This window comes from Peromyscus leucopus, chromosome 9, assembly GCF_004664715.2.
Source record: "Peromyscus leucopus breed LL Stock chromosome 9, UCI_PerLeu_2.1, whole genome shotgun sequence".
NCBI lineage: Eukaryota > Metazoa > Chordata > Mammalia > Rodentia > Cricetidae > Peromyscus > Peromyscus leucopus.
Genome location: NC_051070.1, coordinates 99,316,109 through 99,334,337, shown reverse-complemented (window position 1 = coordinate 99,334,337; position 18,229 = coordinate 99,316,109). Strand labels below are relative to the sequence as shown.

The 18,229-nt window shown below is 49.8% G+C and overlaps 1 protein-coding gene across 2 annotated transcripts in view; it reads right to left on the bottom strand.

Moving 5' to 3' along the window:
• The window catches only part of Tspan14 (tetraspanin 14), a 56,381-nt gene extending 43,803 nt beyond the window's left edge, over positions 1–12,578 (bottom strand). Inside the window, exon 1 of one of the 2 annotated variants that reach the window (XM_028854964.2) lies at positions 12,464–12,578. The gene's annotated coding sequence lies outside the window, so the exon portion shown is untranslated. Of the gene's footprint in view, positions 1–11,762; positions 11,846–12,463 lie in introns of those variants that run through there. The other variant, XM_037208695.1, reaches the window with a different exon arrangement.
• Between the last annotated feature and the right edge of the window lie 5,651 nt (positions 12,579–18,229).

The following is an 18,229-nucleotide window of genomic DNA, read 5'->3' as shown; positions in this document are numbered from 1 at the left end:
TAGGGGACACATGTCCTCACTGTATGAGCTTGCAGGGATCCGATCTGCTTTCCTGGAGGAATGCTTCCTTGTGGAATTAATTGCAATTTTAGTGTAGCCCACTAACTCATGGGATTTTTCTTTATTTTTGTGGAGTTAGAGAAGCTAGAGGGACTCCTGACCAGTGGGTGAGCCCTATTCCACTGAACCACACCCCCAGCCCTCTTGGGTTATTTTTGTTCCCATTTCACAGCTGTGAAAGCTACTCTAAGCAAATGAGGGAAGCCTGCCTCCTCGGAGGCCTTTGGACTTCTTCCAGGGTGGACGAGCCGTTACTTGGAGCAGATACACAACAAGGTGCGGTGACAAAGTCTGTACCTGCCCTGCCCTCAAGGAAGGAGACAGAAGGACAGCAGACGGGACAGGGAGCAGGTGGGGCTGATTAGGACCATGGGGTGAGGCTGGGTGGTCAAAAGCAGATAAAGGGCCTGAATCCAATCCTGAAAAGATGCCAAGGAAAGAATATTTTGCCTCTTAATAAAATACACAAAATATAAACACACACACACAGAGTAAGAAACTAAGAAGTGTAGGGGATGATGTATTAGGTATATCTCTACACTTTTGTATTTAACTTGACTGGTATGACCTCACTTTGGGGAGAAGTAAAACAAAAAAAGCTTTATTTTCTTCCCCCCAGATCCAACTTCATAAGAGAAGGACTACACCAGTAAAGAGGAGTAACGTGGCATGACCAAGAAGAATCATGTCGATGTCTACCCAAGACTTCACTAGGGAGCCTGGCCCCTGTGCTCTGAAGAACACCTATGACCAGGCAGAGTGGCAGTGTGCACTGGGGCTCACTCAGGGCAGTGCAGCTCCAATGGGGAGCCACAGACACTCATTAGGGCCACCAGCCTGGAACAGTAGGGAAGGAATGCCTGGGAGAGGAAAACCCTTTGTTCAACCTACCTATCTGAAGATATTTTCTTCTACAAGATCCTAATAGGACATTCAAGACCCATCCTTTGGAAGTTAAGACTCACAAAACTAAAAAGATCACAGCTAGAACCTTACCCAGGTTTGTCTGAGCAACTGCCCCTACCCCCATTATCCAGTCAAAGGCCTACATCCAAGGAAGTGAAAGGTCAGTGGCCAGCAACTGCACCTCCAGGACTCAAGCCCCAGCCTCTAATCCCTGTGCCCTAGGCACCAGCATCCTAGTTTGGTTTCTACTGTTGTGATGAAACACCATGACAAAAGCAACTTGGGGAGAAAGGTTTTGTTTCGTCTTACACTTCCATGACACTGTCCACCATAGAGAAGAGTTGAGGTGGGAACTGAAGCAGAGGCTTACTCTTTCTTATAGGCATACCTTCATGGTTTGCTTAGGTTGCTTTCTTATACAACCTAGGCCCACTAGTCCAGGGACAGTACCACCCACAAAGGGCTGGGCCCTTCCATGTCAATCACTAGTCAATAAAATGCCCCACAGACTTGCCTGCAGACCAGCTTGATGGAGGCATTTTTCCCAACGATGGTTCCCTCTTCCCAGATGTCCCTGACTTGTGTTAAGTCGACAAAACCCTAGCCAGCACAACCGAGCAGCCTGCGACCCTTCCTTCCGGAGTTCATTTGGATGCATCTACCCCCAAAATGGGATTCATATTTCACATGCATAACAATGAACTCCAGCTCTTTCTGACCTGAGTATCATGGATGCTACATTTGCTGACATGAAGACAGTCTAACATGCAAGCTTCTGTGGGAGAGACTGGCCCCCTAATTTGAATGACAGCTGACAATAGTCAAGTCAGACAGCCAATCAGGCTATATCTGAAGATAGTGACTTCTAAGAGTCAAAGAAAATGTTCTGGACAAAAAACAACTCTCCATTTCAAAAGGTAATGGCTCTGACAGATCCTGGTGTGGTTTAGACAGGAGACAGAAATGGCTGGGGCAGATACACCCCCAGGGAGAAATTCCTGACCCTGCAGTGAGATCGGTCCTCCAAAAAGAATGCTTCCTTTGGCCACCAAAACTGGGAAGGGGTTAAAAGAGAGACATTGAGAGGTGCAGGGGCAGGGACTGCTTCCCTTCAGTTGGAGAAAAATCATCACAACAATAAAACCAAAATAAACTATTCCTCCATTTCTCCAGCACCCAGTCACTGATGGCTAAGAGCTGTTCTGACAGGACTTCAAAGGCAATCTTACGATACTGTAAGAAGGTGCTTTTTCTTAGGACCGGGTGATCAGTTCCCACCCTCTCTCATGACACACACACACACACACACACACACACACACACACACACACACACACACGAGCAATGGCTGAAACCTAATGAGCACTCTTGTCTTCGCTCAAGAATCACTATATGATCTGGCAGGAGGGACGACAGAACAAAGAGAGTGCTTGGCTTCGCTGGGAGATGGAGGTACATCTAGAGGGCTGCCAAGCCTTGGGCCCAGGAGGTGGACTTGCACCATGAAGGCTTCTGCTGGTTCTGTGCGGCCTTCAAGAGCTCAGAGATGGCTAAACAAAGGAGAAAAACTGCAGTTCAGCAGCAGGGTGGCTGCTGGCTAGGCTGCCAGAAAGCAGGCTTTTCTGCAGCTGAGAGCTCAAGGAGGGATGAGGGACACGAAACAGGGTGAGCACAAAGGAAGACGGGGTGCCTACAAGACTGACAGCAGCTGAGGCACGTGCCTGGCCCCCACCCAAGGGTGCAGCTGGGCATCGAGAGCTCTGTGGACATGTTTCCCAAGGTGGTGGGCAGGCAGCTGACAAGCCAGCCTGGGCATCTTGCTCCTTCCCAGCTGTTTTGATGACAACCAAGGAGCTCCAAGCAGATCACATGACATGAAAGCAGAAAGGGATCTTAACACAGGTGCCCACAAAAGGCACAGGGAGAAAGAAGGCAGTGCTGGAATCTGAGAACTGTAGGCCCAGTGACTCAGGGCTGACAGCAAAAGACCTCCACTAAGCACAATGGGCTCCAGCAGCCATTAACAATAACCCTGGCCCTGGCTCTCCACCTCCTCCCATCTCGCCCTCCCCCCCAAATCTATGACGAGAGGCATCAGGAAACCAGGGCAGAGACCATGAATAGGGCCACTGTCGTCCCTAGGCCCCGCCTCCTCAGCCTCACAGGTCAGGCCTAGCTGTCACCAGGCCACAATAGAAACCTCTGTGCTACAGAGGGCTGAGGCTCCCAACAACAGAGCCTCCAGCACTGACAGCTCTGGGCTACTCATGGGGACTGCATGTGACTATAGTGGTTAGGAGTCCTCTGCACCGGAGGTTGGTAGGGACAGGGCAGGGGCACTGACCACAAAACCACCAGGCCGGGGCACAGAAAGGAGTCCCCCTAAAATCTCCCTGCTTCTTGTCTTGTACTGACCTTGTATGGGGTGGCTAAAGCCACAGGGGACGACTATGGTTGGCTACTTCAGAGGGACACAGTCACTACAGTGACAAGGAAATTGTCAGAAAACTCTAGACAGCATGTGCCCTCTCCCCCAGCCCCTCCTGTCTACTCAGGAAGGACCTGATCAAAACAGAAAAACCATCTACCACTTCCCTGGGGATCTTTTATACAGATGTTTACAATAATCACAGCTTGCCAGGCGGGATACCAGGACTCCCACAGCAGCAGAGGGAGGCCTGGTCCTTGTATCAGTCCCTGGACCTTGTCTAAGATAGACCAGTTCCAGCTTGTTTTCACACTACCCAGAACCTCCAGCTCAAACCAAACCCACACTGTGAGAAGCGACCTCTCTGCACACCTCACCTCACCCAGCCTCCTCCTCAGACTCCAAGGCACACTTGTGGGTGGGTGCACAGGCCTCGTGGTCACAACACAGGCAAGAGCTCTAAACGTACTCATGGAAAGAGCACGGTCTGAGCTGAGCCACAAGAAGGAAGGAAAGCAGCACACAGCCTCCTGCCAACTCAGCCCCCAGCTGCAAAAATAGAAGACTCCCCCCAACCCCCAGCATCAAGCCTCAGAAACTTCTCTTCCTCCTGGAATCAAAGCACATGTTTCTTTCCTGATGATCCCCTCAATGCTTCAACTCCACACCAGGCACCTCAGACCCACCGGTGTGTTCAAGGCACCAGGGCAACCGGGCTTGTGAAAGCACACACTGAAAGCTACCTCAATGTCCATCAAGAGGGGGCTGCAAGAGTGAGTCAAGGTTCACTCTGCAGCAAGATGACCTGCTGCTGTTAAAGAGAATGGACCAAAGTATGTGTGCTAAAATGGAACAATCCCAGGATAAATCTTAGTGAGCCTCAGTAAGTACAGAGCAAAGGAAATTGCATGCAACTGTGGGAAGAAGCAAGAGAGAAAGAGGTGTGCATGGGGGTTCTGCCACACTTGACTAGGCTCTGAATATTTAATTGGTATAGGCTCTGGGCTTTGGAGGAGTCGGCTGAGGAAGTCAGAAGTATGAATTTCTTTTATTCTGTGTTTTTTTAATGATAAAAAAGTTAAACTTAATTCAATATATTTGCCTAAGGTTTGTAGCTAGAGGTACCAAAAATATGTTACCATAGCCAGGTGTAGTTACATATACCTATAATCCCAATACTCAGAAGACTAAGGCAGGAAAACAAATTCAGAGTCAGCCCAGGCTATGTAGGAAGATCTTGTCTAAGAAACAAAGAAAGAGGAGAGCGAGGGAGGGGAAAATATTTCATGAATAGCTCTCTCTAGGCAGCATCTGGCATCTCCCTAGGACAAGATGCTGTGGGGGAGGGGAGGAGGAAGACACTGAGGCGGTCAAGGAAAGGGAGTACAGGCCTCTGAGCCCAGTCCACTCCCTGTTCACTTCACCCTAAACCCCCAAATACCAAGTTTTCCTATCAAAGAAAAGCAAACAGATTTTGACAGTGACAGAAAGGAAACGAAGCTATTCCATACCAAGGGCCACCTGTAGGACTCCAAGGTCCAAGGTCTGCTGTGCAAGTGTTTGTCTGTCTGTCCCAGGGAGGCTGAAAACCAGGAATCCAGCAGACACTTCTCCAGGGGCCTCCCCAGCCGCCAGCAAGGCTCCAAGTCTTAGCGCTATGAGCCCACCCCCATTTTAGCAGCTAAAGAAAGCTATTTCAACAGATTTCTAGGCCTGGCCCCACTCCAAGGACAAGCTAAAAACAGTTTCTCCAAAATCTCAGCTTAAAACCCCAACCCCTTAGCCACTAAACTGCATGTACCTTTCAAGAAACGGAAGCTGTAGCATAGGGCTGAGAGATGCATTCCTCTGTCTATTCTTACTAACGGGTTACATATATTGTCTAAAAGCCCCCCTTTAATGGGTGTGTCAATAAATACTCTGCACTCAAAAGCACTGATGTGTTTCCTTCACGTGATTTTGCCCCCAAGGAACAATACAAAAACCATCCCAGTCTCTCTTGCTGCCGAAGGGATGACACAATGGCCATTAGGGCAAGTGGGGGCCAAGGTATAGGGGAAGATCTGAACAACAGGGAGTGGTCCATGAGCACAACCCTTCCTGCAGACAACTTCAACCCCAGGGACAATACAGCTGGCAGTTTCGTAATGGCTGCAAGCTCACAACTGCCCAGGGTTCTGAGAATGGAGGCCAGGGAGGGTCGAGTATGCTTGGTTCCCCTTTCTCTCCTGACTGTAAAGTGTTCAACAAATGACTCCCAAAAAAACAGGCACAAATGGGATCTCAAAGCCACTAGGACCACACTAGCAACATACCGAAGAACTACAAACAGCCCTGCTCCCTTGACAGGACCCAGGCAAGGTTAAGGTAGGTCCTACCAGGAACCCCACAACCTTTTATTACATGTAGACCAGCACTTCTCCAAGGTCCTCCACCCCAGGGAGGCTCTGAGTCTCTAGGGCATATCCTGTTTCACCATACTGAAGGGAAAAACTTCAGAACCCGGAGGGAGTTCTGTGTAGAACCTGCCATCACCACAGTACATAAGCCCATTCCTTTCCTATTCTTGTGTCCATCCAGAGCCCTGGGGCATGAACACCCTCCTCTACCAGACTCTTTTCTTGGCAACACCCCCCCCCAACACACACACACCCCAACTTATCCTGTTTACACCATTGTTTGTATTTCACAGGAAACAACTAGGACAGCAAGAGACAATGACTGTGGGGAGGCAGGATGGCTGCAAAGAATAGACACGATCTCTACTCTTCCTCTGCAGGACAGCTACGGGCCATGAAGCCTTCCCTTTGCGGAAGTGAGTAAGCCCCTACCTGCAGCCAACAGGTTTTCCTTACAGCAGAAGGGAGCCTTCCTTGCTCCTATAAAGCTGAGACAGCTGCAGGCGGAGACAGGCCAGTAGGTCACCTGCACCAGGGGTAGGGAGATGACCAATGAAAAAGGAGGAGACAGACAGAAAACCAGAGAAGCCTCCCTCTTGGAGAAGGAAAGAACATGCAGATCAGGAAAAAAAACTGTTCAGACCCAGGGAACAGAAGGGACCACCTATGGCCCCTTCCCGGGACCCAGAGCAGAGGGAAGAAGAAAGCCCTAGGCTGGTAGGGGGCTGCAGAGATGTCACACTGGTTTGTGTAGGACTGGGAAAGCACAAGACCGGAGGTCCGCTGCAGCTCTAGAGGATTTCAGAAAAGAGAATGGCTGTGGTCTGAGAGCCAATAGACCCAGTAGCCCAAAGTTTAGAAATGGGGGCTGCAAGACACAGGAGGTCCTATGTGCAGAGGGCAAGGAGATTTTCTTTCTTTCTTTTTAATTAAGAATTTTTTTCATTCATTTTACACACCAATCAAAGATTCCCCCTCTTTCCTCCTCCTGCCTCCTCCAGCCTCCCCCTCCCAACCCACTCCCCCCTCCCACCCACAAGAAGGCAAGGCCTTCCATGGGGAGGCACATTCAGTAGAGGCTAGTCCAAGCCCCTTCCCCCTGCCTCAAAAGGGCAAGGAGATTAAGACACCAGGAACCACCAGTCCACTCTGAAACAAAAAGACCAAGTTTTCTTAAAATAGTAGCCAACTTTAGTTCCGAAGCCTTGCTGACACTGTCAAAGAGAATGGTACTGGTCAGGAGGAGCACCCACAGGAGAAAATGCCCCTCCTGAGAAACAAATGTGGGTGGCCATGAGCCTGGGTCGAAAAGTTCACAAAACTGAACACAGGGTACTGAAAGGATTCAGTCCTTCACCAAACGTTAGCCAAGTCGTCGGAGCCTTCTTTCTGTTCAACTAGCTCTGTCCGACCCTGGATTTGGAGAGGCCCATTCAAATCTGCTAAGAATCCTGCTAAGTCAATTTACCCCCAATTTGTTATCAAATTCCTCGTCCTTCTTTATCCATCACATAGTATCTGGTCACTTGGCTTGCCTTCAGAAAGAATCCTGTCAGGTCCATTCAGCTAAAAATTGTCTCCTAGCCTCAAAAATTCTCTAGGATCCTGGCATAGTGCTCCCTGGCTGTAAGTTCCCACTTTCCTGGGGTTTTGGAATTGAGCCCAGTCTCTCTCCCCTACTTAAAAAACCTGCTGCAGCAGTCTTGAATAGTTCACCTTAACACTTCAACAGGTGCCAGATTAATTTTCTTCTTTAAGCACAGAGTTCCCCAGTCTTCCAAGACTCATGGCTCCTTACCCTCACCCAGAGTATCACCCACGATTTGGTCTAGAGTTGCCACCTCCTACAAGCCTCAGAAGACTGGGTCCACGTGGCCCAGGAGTACAGGCTGGTCCAGAAATAGAGAAGCCAGGGAGAGGGGCATTTATTGACAGTCTGGGAAGCAAGGAAGCACCCTGGAGCACAGCTGGACATCACCAGTATCAGGACTGTACGGCTCTGATGCTGAGAGTCCCACCACAGCCTGAACAGTACAGTAGGTTTGGGGTGTGAAAGCTGAGGTAGCTGTTTTCCTTATCCTCTGATACTTTAAAAGAGACCCTGCTGGGGACCCCTCCCACACCAACCTCAGAAACAGACAAAAGAGGTTTATTTCAGGGGACACTCATTCCCTTCCAGCTGCTATAAGGACCCTGCCTTGGATGTCAAAGCTATGACATCCTCAAAGCCTCCGTTTCTGAATGCTTTTTGGACTCTATAGCATACAAGATCACAGACCCAATAACAGGGACACACAGTCAGAGAAAACCGAGAGAAGGTTTACCAGCCTGTGACCAGACTCTGCCCCAAATCTTCCCCACCACTTCAGCTCTGCAAGATGACTGAGGACTCAAGAGTGTTGAGGACACCATGAGTTTATCTCCTACTAGGATGCCAGCAGCCACTTCAGACATCTGTTCTGGTCCTTAGCCACATAGTATACAGACCAGAGAGCCTAAGGAGGGGCAGCTATCTAGTTGATAGATGTGGGCTCTGGCTGCTTATAAAGGCAGAATAGATCCTTAGAGGTGGGGATGCCAACTCCAGCCTGTCCAAGCCCACTTACACTCTGATTACCAGGCCTACGACTTCCAAAGAGAAAACCCACAGCCCTGCCCAGCCCCGCCCAACGCCCAAGGGTGGAGGAAGCAGAGTTCCCAGAATCAGCTGTTGGTAAGCACTTACTGGGAACTGCCAGAAAGATAGTAGCTATCCCTAAACAGTGTCAGGCCCAAACCAGGGGCTTGAGACCATGTTCCTCAAACCTGAGGTGTGTACTGGATTCCTCAGCAACCAAGACAGACAGGGCAGATCTGATTCTGCTCCCTTCACGGATGAGAAAATACTCAACTTCAGTCTAGGTTCCACAGCTAGCAATTAGACATCAGTCAAAAGCTGGACTGTGCTAGGCATCTTCAGGCTGAGTAGGCAGATGCATCAATAGTTGCCCACAGGCCAGGTCCGGTTCTGAACCCAATGCAAGCACTTGCTCTGTCTGAATCAAAACACACAGGGATGGAAGAAAGGGGCCAGGAGACCATGAAACCCAAGGTGGCTCACAGTCGGAGGCCGCCCTGCTACACTGCAGGAGAAGGCACATCAGAGTGCTGCCCACTCACCTGGCCGGAGACTGAAAACAGCCACGCACGGCCTACCTTGGGTACTGGTGACCAGCCAAAAGGAAGAGCTGCCACAGGCCTTTAGGCCTCCTGCCACTCCACAGGTGGGAAAACAGAGGCCCTGAAAAAGCAGTACCGGTGCCTAAGAACGAACGGTGAACTAACCTCCACAAAGAATACCTAAGGTCTCCTCATGTCCACCGGCAGGATGTGCAGACAGGTGACAGAACACAAAGGGAAAACTCAGTGTGGCTGGAGAAATGCATCTAAGGGGTTTCTACCCTGTTCTTCTGTGGACGCTTCCCCCCAGTCACCCCACCAAACTGCCGCTCTGTTCCACACTCGCTGTCCTGAAAGCCTGGCCTCAGTCATGCATAGCAACGAAGGGCACCTCTGCCTGCTCTGCTTCTAGGAAAAGTTACTTTACATCCAGGCAAGGATGGGGCGTACAACATGACCAGCTGCCCACTGGCTGCAAGAGAAGGGCGGCCAGGCCTGTTTCCCTGCCCAGAGGCAGGGTTCTCTCTAAAGGCAATAACACCCAGCAGCAGGAAACAGGGATTGTCACCTCCATTCAGTCTCTAGGCTGGGACTTCCTGCTTTGGAATAAATGAATTAGCCAATGAGCAAAAGGACTCAGGAAGAGTTCAAGTAACTTGCCCAAGGGTCAGAGGAAAGAGGAGTGCTCTATCATTAAAGACCACCCCTCCATCCCTAAGGGTCATTCTTGTTTATCAAGCTTCTACCTTTCACTTGGGACAACTCCATCATTAAAAAGCACTTCTTTGGCTAATTCACAACAGTGTTCTTGGTGGCACAGAGACAAAGAATGAAACTAGGACCCAGAGCTAGAGAAGAAACAAGTGACAGGCAAGTGATAGGCTTCATGCTATTCATTAACTGTTTTTGATTCCCACCCTTACCCTGAGGGTGACTCTGGCCACGTTACTTGGTGCAGCCAATGAAATGCCACTTCATTATGCCACATCTGCCAGAAATGGGCAGAAGCTATAAGAGCCAAGACTCATCAGGCTATGTCTAAGTGGCTAGGGACATGAATTGGCCTATAATAATGGCAATATAAAGCAGATATGTGATATAAATGTGGAGTTACAAAAAAAAAAAAAAGGCCTGTTGCTTTAAGCCACTGAAGTTTGAAGTTTGGCATTAACCACATCAAACCCTGATCTCTACAGAAGGCACTGACTCTCCAGCCACGCTTGTAATCCTTCGGCCTCATAGGGCGGAGACAGCAGTCAAGCCAGCAGGGATTCAGGGGTGGCATGTGCTGAGGTCATGGTAGATAGGTGAGCTACTTGAAGCTGGGCCTGGAGGGAGCCTGTACTGCAGGACTCAGTTCTGCCTTGGGCCAGGCTTTCTCACTATGTTTAAGCACCTCCAGGAGGAAGGCATCGTCTAAATGAGAGGCTCCAACTCTCAGACAGAGACTTCAAGGAAATCACTCCGACCTTTCTGGGCCATAGTTTTCTCATTTGTAAAATCCAGTAGTTAATGTCTACCACATTGGGTTGTTTCAGGGATTAAACAATTAAAGTAAAGGTGGGGTCACGGCCTGATAAAAGTCTCCGTAAATACTAAGCTTGACAAAGCCTGCACTATGGCACGTAATAGCTGCATGCTTGATCATAAGTTCACTAGGTTTTAAACAAGCAAGGGGCTCTCAGGACTGGCATACTGGCAATTTTTAGGTGTTGTTAAAAATTAATTCTGTTTAACTTCTCTGATAAAGTTAAACAAGGTCAAATCCCTAGGCACATGGTGGCCCAGGGTAAGGCCCCGGAAGTGGTAAAAGAACCCAGGGCTTCCCTGTACCCTGGCCTCTTTGTAATTTCGCCTCATTTCTATAACCTGCAGGGCAGGCTCCTCCCCACCCACACAAAGCATGAGTCTCGTCCTCCATCACAAACATGGCAAGGGAGAAGAAGCCCTCACCTATGCTGAGACCAGCGAGCACAGCTGCCCTAATAAGAAGAGGGGCGAGGGGGAGGGTCTTCCCAGGCAGCCAACCCTTCCCCTCCATGCCATTTCTTCTTGGAAACAGCCACAAACCTTTGGAGGATCAGTGGTTCAGACTGTTTGAAAGAGCAACTAAGCCAATCAACACCATTGAGCACCACCTACTGCAGGCCCACCACTAAAGGCCAGCTGGTCAGGAGGTGTGAGCCCAGAGTGTCCGCTATAACACAGAGCACTTCAGTCTCTGAAACACATTAGGTGGACCAAAGAGAGTCCAAAAACGTAGAAAGGAGGCAGAATATAGAAGGGTAGAAAACGGGGCAGAAGGATCATGAATTCAAGGCAACCCTGGGTTACACAAAACCTTTACTCCAAAAAGAAAAAAAAATCTCAAAATAGGGAACAAGGCTAGGGGACAGCTGTGGGAGGGGCCGGAGAGCAGAAGTCTGAGCTTCATTCTAAGGGTTCCAGGGCCCAGGAGTTTTGAAAGGAAGGGTGTCTCCAGCAACCTCTGAGCTGTTAGAATGTGGGGCCCCTGATTTCCTTTCATAGATAAGGAAGCACTCAGCAGGCACCAACTTCTACTCAGAAGTCAAGGGGCTGTGTGGAAACTGCCCAATATTTGGCAAAAACTGACCCACAACCACCAGTCCTACGGGTAACCTCCTAGCGAGCTGGGAACACACCTGCTACAGGCCCCAAGCCAGCGTCCTGTACACGCTCCATGTCCCCAAACACCAGCGTCCTGATACAGCCATTAAGTGTTCACCATGGCTCTGCAACCAGCTCCAGGCAAGCACTGGGTGACGACACTGAGTTTTGAGAATACTGACCGCCTCTCACCGGAGAACGAGTTTCAGTCCTCCAGACAGCAGTTTCTGTGGTTCAGGGGCCGCCGGAGTCCCAGTTCGCACACTCTCCCCACCCTCTGCACTGCACGCCTAACAGGGAAGGGAATGGGGACTGCAACCTGGGCCGAGCCAAGGTACAGCCAGAACCAAAACTTGGCCAAAGCTCGGGCTAGGTCAGGGGTCGGGCTCTGCTTCCAAGCACAGCCCCTAGCGACCAGCACCGAGACGCCGGGGTGGCCACCTCCTCAAACTCCGGCAGGACAGCACGGGACCCGGCGGCTGGGAGCACACTCAGGGTGGGTGGGGGCTGGGCGACCGTCCCCTCACCGGGGACCGGAGCTGAAGAAGGCGCCCTCCTCTGGGCTCCCAGGTGAGGACCGGCGGAGCCCAGGCGGCAGCAGGGTGCAGCCACACCTTCCGGGGCGCCCGCCGTGCCTCCCACTCCACGCAGCGCCCGAGTTCGGCTCAGCGGGGTCCCGGCCCGCGGCCTCCAGAGCTCGCGGGCGGTCTCAGCAAGACAAAGCCCGCGCCGCCCGCGGGGCCGCCCCCCGCCGGGCAAGGGAGTCCCGGGGCCGAGGGGGAACGCGGGGAGCAGCCGCCGTCCGGAGAGGACGCTCACGAGGGCCGGCCCGAGACAATGAGGACAGGCCCGACGCTGCAGCGGGGCCGTGCGTCCTACTTACCCGGGCGCGGCAGCGGCGGCGGCGACGGCGGCACGGCCCGGTCGGCCGAGGAAGTTAGACCAAGTTCGGCAGCGCGGAGCGGGAGGGCGCGACTCGGGCCGTCCGAGCGGCGGGGGCGGGGCGCGGAGGGGCGGGGCCGCGGCGGAGAAAGAGGCGCAGCTTCCCTGCGCCGCTCTGCCGCCCCGCGCCTCGGGCCCACCCAGGCCCCGCCCCCGTGGCTGGCTCCTCCCCCACGCAGGCACCGCCCCATCACTCGCTCCTCCCCCCGCCCCGGCCGGGCTCCCGCCGCTCGCCCCGCCCCCTGTGCCATCAATCCACACCCCACCGCCCGCTACCCCTCCCACATTGGTCTCCTCGCCCCCTCTACGCCCCGCCTGTGCCCCGCCCCGCGGGTCGCCGAGCCCCGCCCCCACGGCTCACCCTCACCCCGCCCTGAAAGCTGCCTGCCTTGGGGTAGTGAAGCGGATCGCTGGCCCGCCCCTTTGTCCGGCTCTGGGCGGTGCCCCAAGCGGGATTTACCCGGGTCCGCCTTCTCTGTGGCTCCGCGATGCTGGCGGAGCCTGGACTTCGGCCAGTCGCTTGTGGCGGCCAGTTGAGATCTTGCCCGAGTTACGCTGTGCAAATGCCCCTCCGGCCTTAGCATCTGACCGAGCGGGGAGCTGAGCCGGGGAGAAATGCGAGTTGCAAGATGCCTTGTCTTAAGGGACACCCCGGGTGACTGGGAGGTAGAAGAAGATTGGGAAAATGGCTGGTTTTAAGATGGAAGGCGTTCCTGCCCAGCCTTGGTGGGGTAGTCCTCTAGAAAGAGGTGGAAGTGATTTCTTTACAGCCGAGCCCCTAAACACTCTCCGCTTCCAGTCTCGGTGCTAAAAATACCAAGCTTCTTTTGGAAAGCCTGCTGTGATTTGTTCATCTCCTTTATGCTGAGGAGATGACTGGGGTAATTCTTGGAAGTGGAAGGCCACAAAAGGACAGGCAGGTAGATGTATAATGGTATCCACACCGCTGAGATGAAAAGGGCGACCTTGTCCTAGCCTCTGCCTGCTTGTCTACAGAGCAAAGCACAGCCTTGTTCCTTCTTAGTCAACTCCAGTGGGTTTGGGAGAGCTGAGGGACACGTCTGCTCCTCCTGGGCAACACAAAAGTGGCATGAGGGGGCTGGAGAGATGGCTCAGAGGTTAAGAGCACCGACTGCTCTTCCAGAGGTCCTGAGTTCAATTCCCAGCACCCGCATGGTGGCTCACAACCATCTGTAATGAGATCTGGTGCCCTCTTCTGTGTATGTAATAAGTAAATAAATAAATATTTAAAAAAAAAGTGGCATGAGACTGGAACCATGTTTTTACACATGCAGCCAGCAAGTTAAGTTCATTATAAAGAGAAAACTCTAGAAAAGGAGAGTGTTCCTTCCCACTGCTTGTGGTTATTAGCAAGGTGGATTTAGCCTGTCTCTAAAATACCCCAGACAGCTCAAGGACCTCCCTGGCAAGGAACCTTGTCCACACTGTCAACTCTAGCTGACCAAAATGTGTGATTGGGGTGTCTGATGTGTGAGCACCAGGCCTTGTGTTAGGCTGGGGTGATGCAGCTGAAACCACTCCTCCATACAGTTACTTTTAGATAAGACGAGTCATTTGAAGTTGAAATCAATGCTGAGACAAAGACAAGGGCCTGGGATAGAGAATGAGGGAATGGACAGGGAAAGGTGAGAAGGTGATATTGAAATTGAAAGCAAAAGAATGAAGTTAGCCTTGGGGAAAGTGGCAGGTAGCCCAGAAAGTTCAAGTTGAGAGCAGTGGGTACCGAGGCCTTGAAAAGGGCACACTCTGGAGGTGTCAAGGAGCTGAAAGAAAATTGGATAGCTATCATTTGAAGCCTGGGTATAAAGTCTGAGGATGAAATAGAGACCAGGACAAAAAGGGCCTATGGACTGTGTCAAAGGATGGAGCCTTTTTGAGAGGCCCATTGAAGGGTGTATGGAAGAGACTGACATTCTGGTTTGCTGCTTTGCAAAGAGTAAATGTAGTAGTTGCCAGGCAAAAATTAAAAGCAGGGACCCAATTAAACTTTTGTCCTAATCTGAGCCAAGTGTGAGGACAGTTTGAACTAAAGTGGTGGATGCCTTAAGATGAATAGTTGAGAGATTTACTGTTTGGGATTTAAGACCAATACGATGGATGCAGGAAGACATGTAGAAATGAAAGGGGTAGTTTTCAAGTTTCTCCCAGTGAGTGGGAAACAGTGCCTCATTTATTGGGTGGGGTGGCCTGGAGGAAAGCGACCGCTCTCAGGAAGACCATCAACAATCTTGTTTTAGCCATACTGACTAAAGATGCCTGTTAGACTCAGGGTCACTGTCTACTCACTATGAGCACAGAAGGGGCTGGGGTGAAGATGCATTTTGGGGAATCATCAGGTGGTAAAAACCATAGGAGCTGAGAATAGCATCTAAAGGGAGGGAAGGTAGACACAGAAGATAATGGGAACCGAGAGAGTGAGAGGGGATACAAGGCCAAAAAGAACACTGAAAGAAAGACTGGGAGGCCAGGGGAGAACCAATGGGCTATATGCCTATGCCCAAGACTGAGAAACCTGTTTCCAGAAAGGAGTTAGCTGTGTTAGATGCTGCTTCAGGCCCGGGTAAGAGAAGGTCAGAGAAGTGTCCATTGCATTTAGCAGCATGACGCCATTGATAAACATGCTAAGAGCAATGTTCCTGGTATAGGGGGATGGCAACCAGATGGTCATAGACCTATTGAACAAAAATAACCCAATAGGGAACAGAGAACCATGAGTGATCTAACTCAGGATGGGACACGCCAGAGACTTTGGTGGAGATGGCTAGGTATCTCTCCCTTTGCCTTCCATTGCATAATTTCTGATCCTATCTGGCCATCGACGTGGCTTCTCAGAATAAAGGCAAATGTTTCTACTATATATGATCATGTGACTCAGTTCCAGCCAATAAGAAGTGAAAGGATTCTTGCACAAATTCTAAACGGCTTTAAAGGGAAGCAATGTGATTTCCTCGGCCAGTATTCTTCCCAGGAATGTGCTGGTGAAATCCATGGCTCCAGTAGCCATGTGTGTCTGTAATGGAAGTCATGTATTGAGAATGTTAATGAAACAAATTAGAATAAATGGATTCCCAAGGTCTATAGAGTCACCTATTCTGAACTACCTACTTATTTACTATGTAGATGAAAGGAAGAAAATTATATTGTTCACATTTACTTACTACTTTCTACTGCTTGTAACTATATCCATTTATATGTATTTATTTACCTGTTTTGAGGAAAGGTCTCTGTAGTCCAGACTGACCTCAAACTTGATATGTAGATCAGCAGGCCTCACACTCAACAGAGATCTTCCTGTCTCTGCCCTCCTAGTGCTAGGGTTAAAGATACATGCAGCCTACTATTTCTGACTTTAATTTGTGTTAGCCTATTGGGGTGGTGGATTTAGACTATGGGGAAAACTACAGGTTTGTACAGTCATGAGAGTGATCTGGAGGAGGAGGGAGGAGTGATGGTTCTGACCAGCAGATGAACAGAGGTGGGATATAGGCACCTCTGTTACAAGTATGAAGTTATCTCCGCCACTGTGAAGGAGGGTGGAGGCGACAAAGATATTTCCAGCGAGGGGAGATGTTTATTCTCACCCGATGATTTCCTGGTGGGAAGAAGGTTGTGAATGTAGGACAAGATAGGAAGAAAGTAAAACCAACACTGTGAACCATAGACTGGGTAATGTTAGGTCCTGCAGTCTGAGCAGCCTCTAGGGACATCTCTCTCTGGGCCAGTTGGCCACAGTGCTGCAAGATGTAAAGAGGGTGGGATGTCCACAAAGTCAGCGTGACATACCCCACCCTCAGCAGGCCTCAATGGACAGCTAGATCTAACAATTACCTGCTAATCTCAGGTACCTTATGAGACTCTTATAGCAAGATGGTGTAGCTTTCTCAGAACCCTAGAGTATTATCTATTTTATTTTCACTTATTAAAAAATAAAAGGAATTAGAATGAAGGCAGCCCTGTGTGATAACAGGGTTGTATAGTAATCAGTGATTGACTTTGCATCTGGTAAGAGAGTTATATAGTAATTTACTTTGCAAGCTAGCCCTTCAATCTATAATTGCCTAGAATATGGCTAAATTATAGTGTAGACTACAAGCTTGACATGGATTACAGGAACAAGAAACAGGACTGGAAAGAAGAAAGCAAAGAAGCTTCGAGTTTTCTCCTCTTGTTCTTGCTATAAATAAAACTTTGGGTAGAACTCGCCCTTTGTTTTCCTGTCTTCTGTCTTTCCCTGTCCTGAGGCTGCTGTGGTCATCCCTACTTTACGGAACCTGTGTGTGCACAAGCAGGGACGGGCTGGTGGTGCCTTGGATCGAAGAGGCATTTGGTGACCAGCTCTCCTGATTCATAACTTCTTCACCTTAAGCAAACTCTGTCAAATCTCTGAGCCATAGTGTTCTTCCCCATAAAGTCAAGACCATAGAAATGTCTACCTTATAATCTCATAGTACACAGTGAGCAGGGCTGAAGATATGGTTTAATGGTCGAATACTTGCCTACCATACATGAAATCCTGAGTTCAATCCCAAGCATGACCACACAGTTAAGGCTTTGAAAAACGTTGGGAATGCTATAAAGAAATCCTTTGCCTATAAATGATGTCTTGTTAAGACCAAACTCCCAGCTCTCTTTACAATACTGAGGCCTTTTTGGTGGCAAACACGGGGACCCCACTTAAACTACTTTAGACAAATACAGATGGAAGATGTTACATTCAGATTACTGACAGCATTGAAAGAGCTTGAAACCAGAATTACTTTGGAAATTCAAGGCGAATGATCTGTAGGGGCTGGTATGAATAAATCCAAGAGAGGATTATAGCTCTGGTTACATGCCCACTCTTGAACCAATCACTGTGGAGATAGGATATCATATTTGAACAAGGCCTTGTCCTGTGCCCAAGCCAATAGTCCTTGGCGGAGGGGCTATGCCATGAAAAGGAGTAGTGTATACAGAACCCATACCATAAATCCTGGTAGAGTCTTGTCTACTAGATTTCCTGAGGTCCTGGGCACGGGCTGAAAAGTTTTGGACAGTACAGTGACATTGTCACATTTGTGCTTTCAGAAGCTCTCTACGGCTGATGTAGGAAGAGAGGCTCACGAAGAAGCAAAATTACATACAGATGGTTCTGAAGGAAACTACTGCAGTGGTTTAGGAGGAAGATGAAGAGGAAAGAGAAAGAAGTGGGCAGATTCAGAATACATTTAGGGGACAGAACTGATAGAGACCATTTGGATAGGAAAGTGAGGAATGAGATGTCACAGTCTACTCATAGACAGTGGCATTAGTTACCAGGTGACTGTTTATGTCTGATCTCTCTCTCTCTCTCTCTCTCTCTCTCTCTCTCTCTCTCTCTCTCTCTCTCTCTCTCTGTGTGTGTGTGTGTGTGTGTGTGTGTGTGTTTGTGGTAAGAAGTGGTGGCTTAGACCTCCTTCATTTGAAGTGCTCCTGGAACAGAGGAGAGCAGTCCATTGCTCTATAGAGTTTAGAAGAGATATCTCAGCAGAATCTATAAATTTGGGAGTTTTGCATACATTGGGGAATTAGCTAACTTCTTTCTGTGTACATGTGTATTAAGATTTTCATTGCTGTGGAGAGACATCATGACCACAGCAAGTCTTATAAAGAAAACATTTAATTGCATAGCTTGCTTATAGTTTCAGAGGTTCAGTTTATTATCATC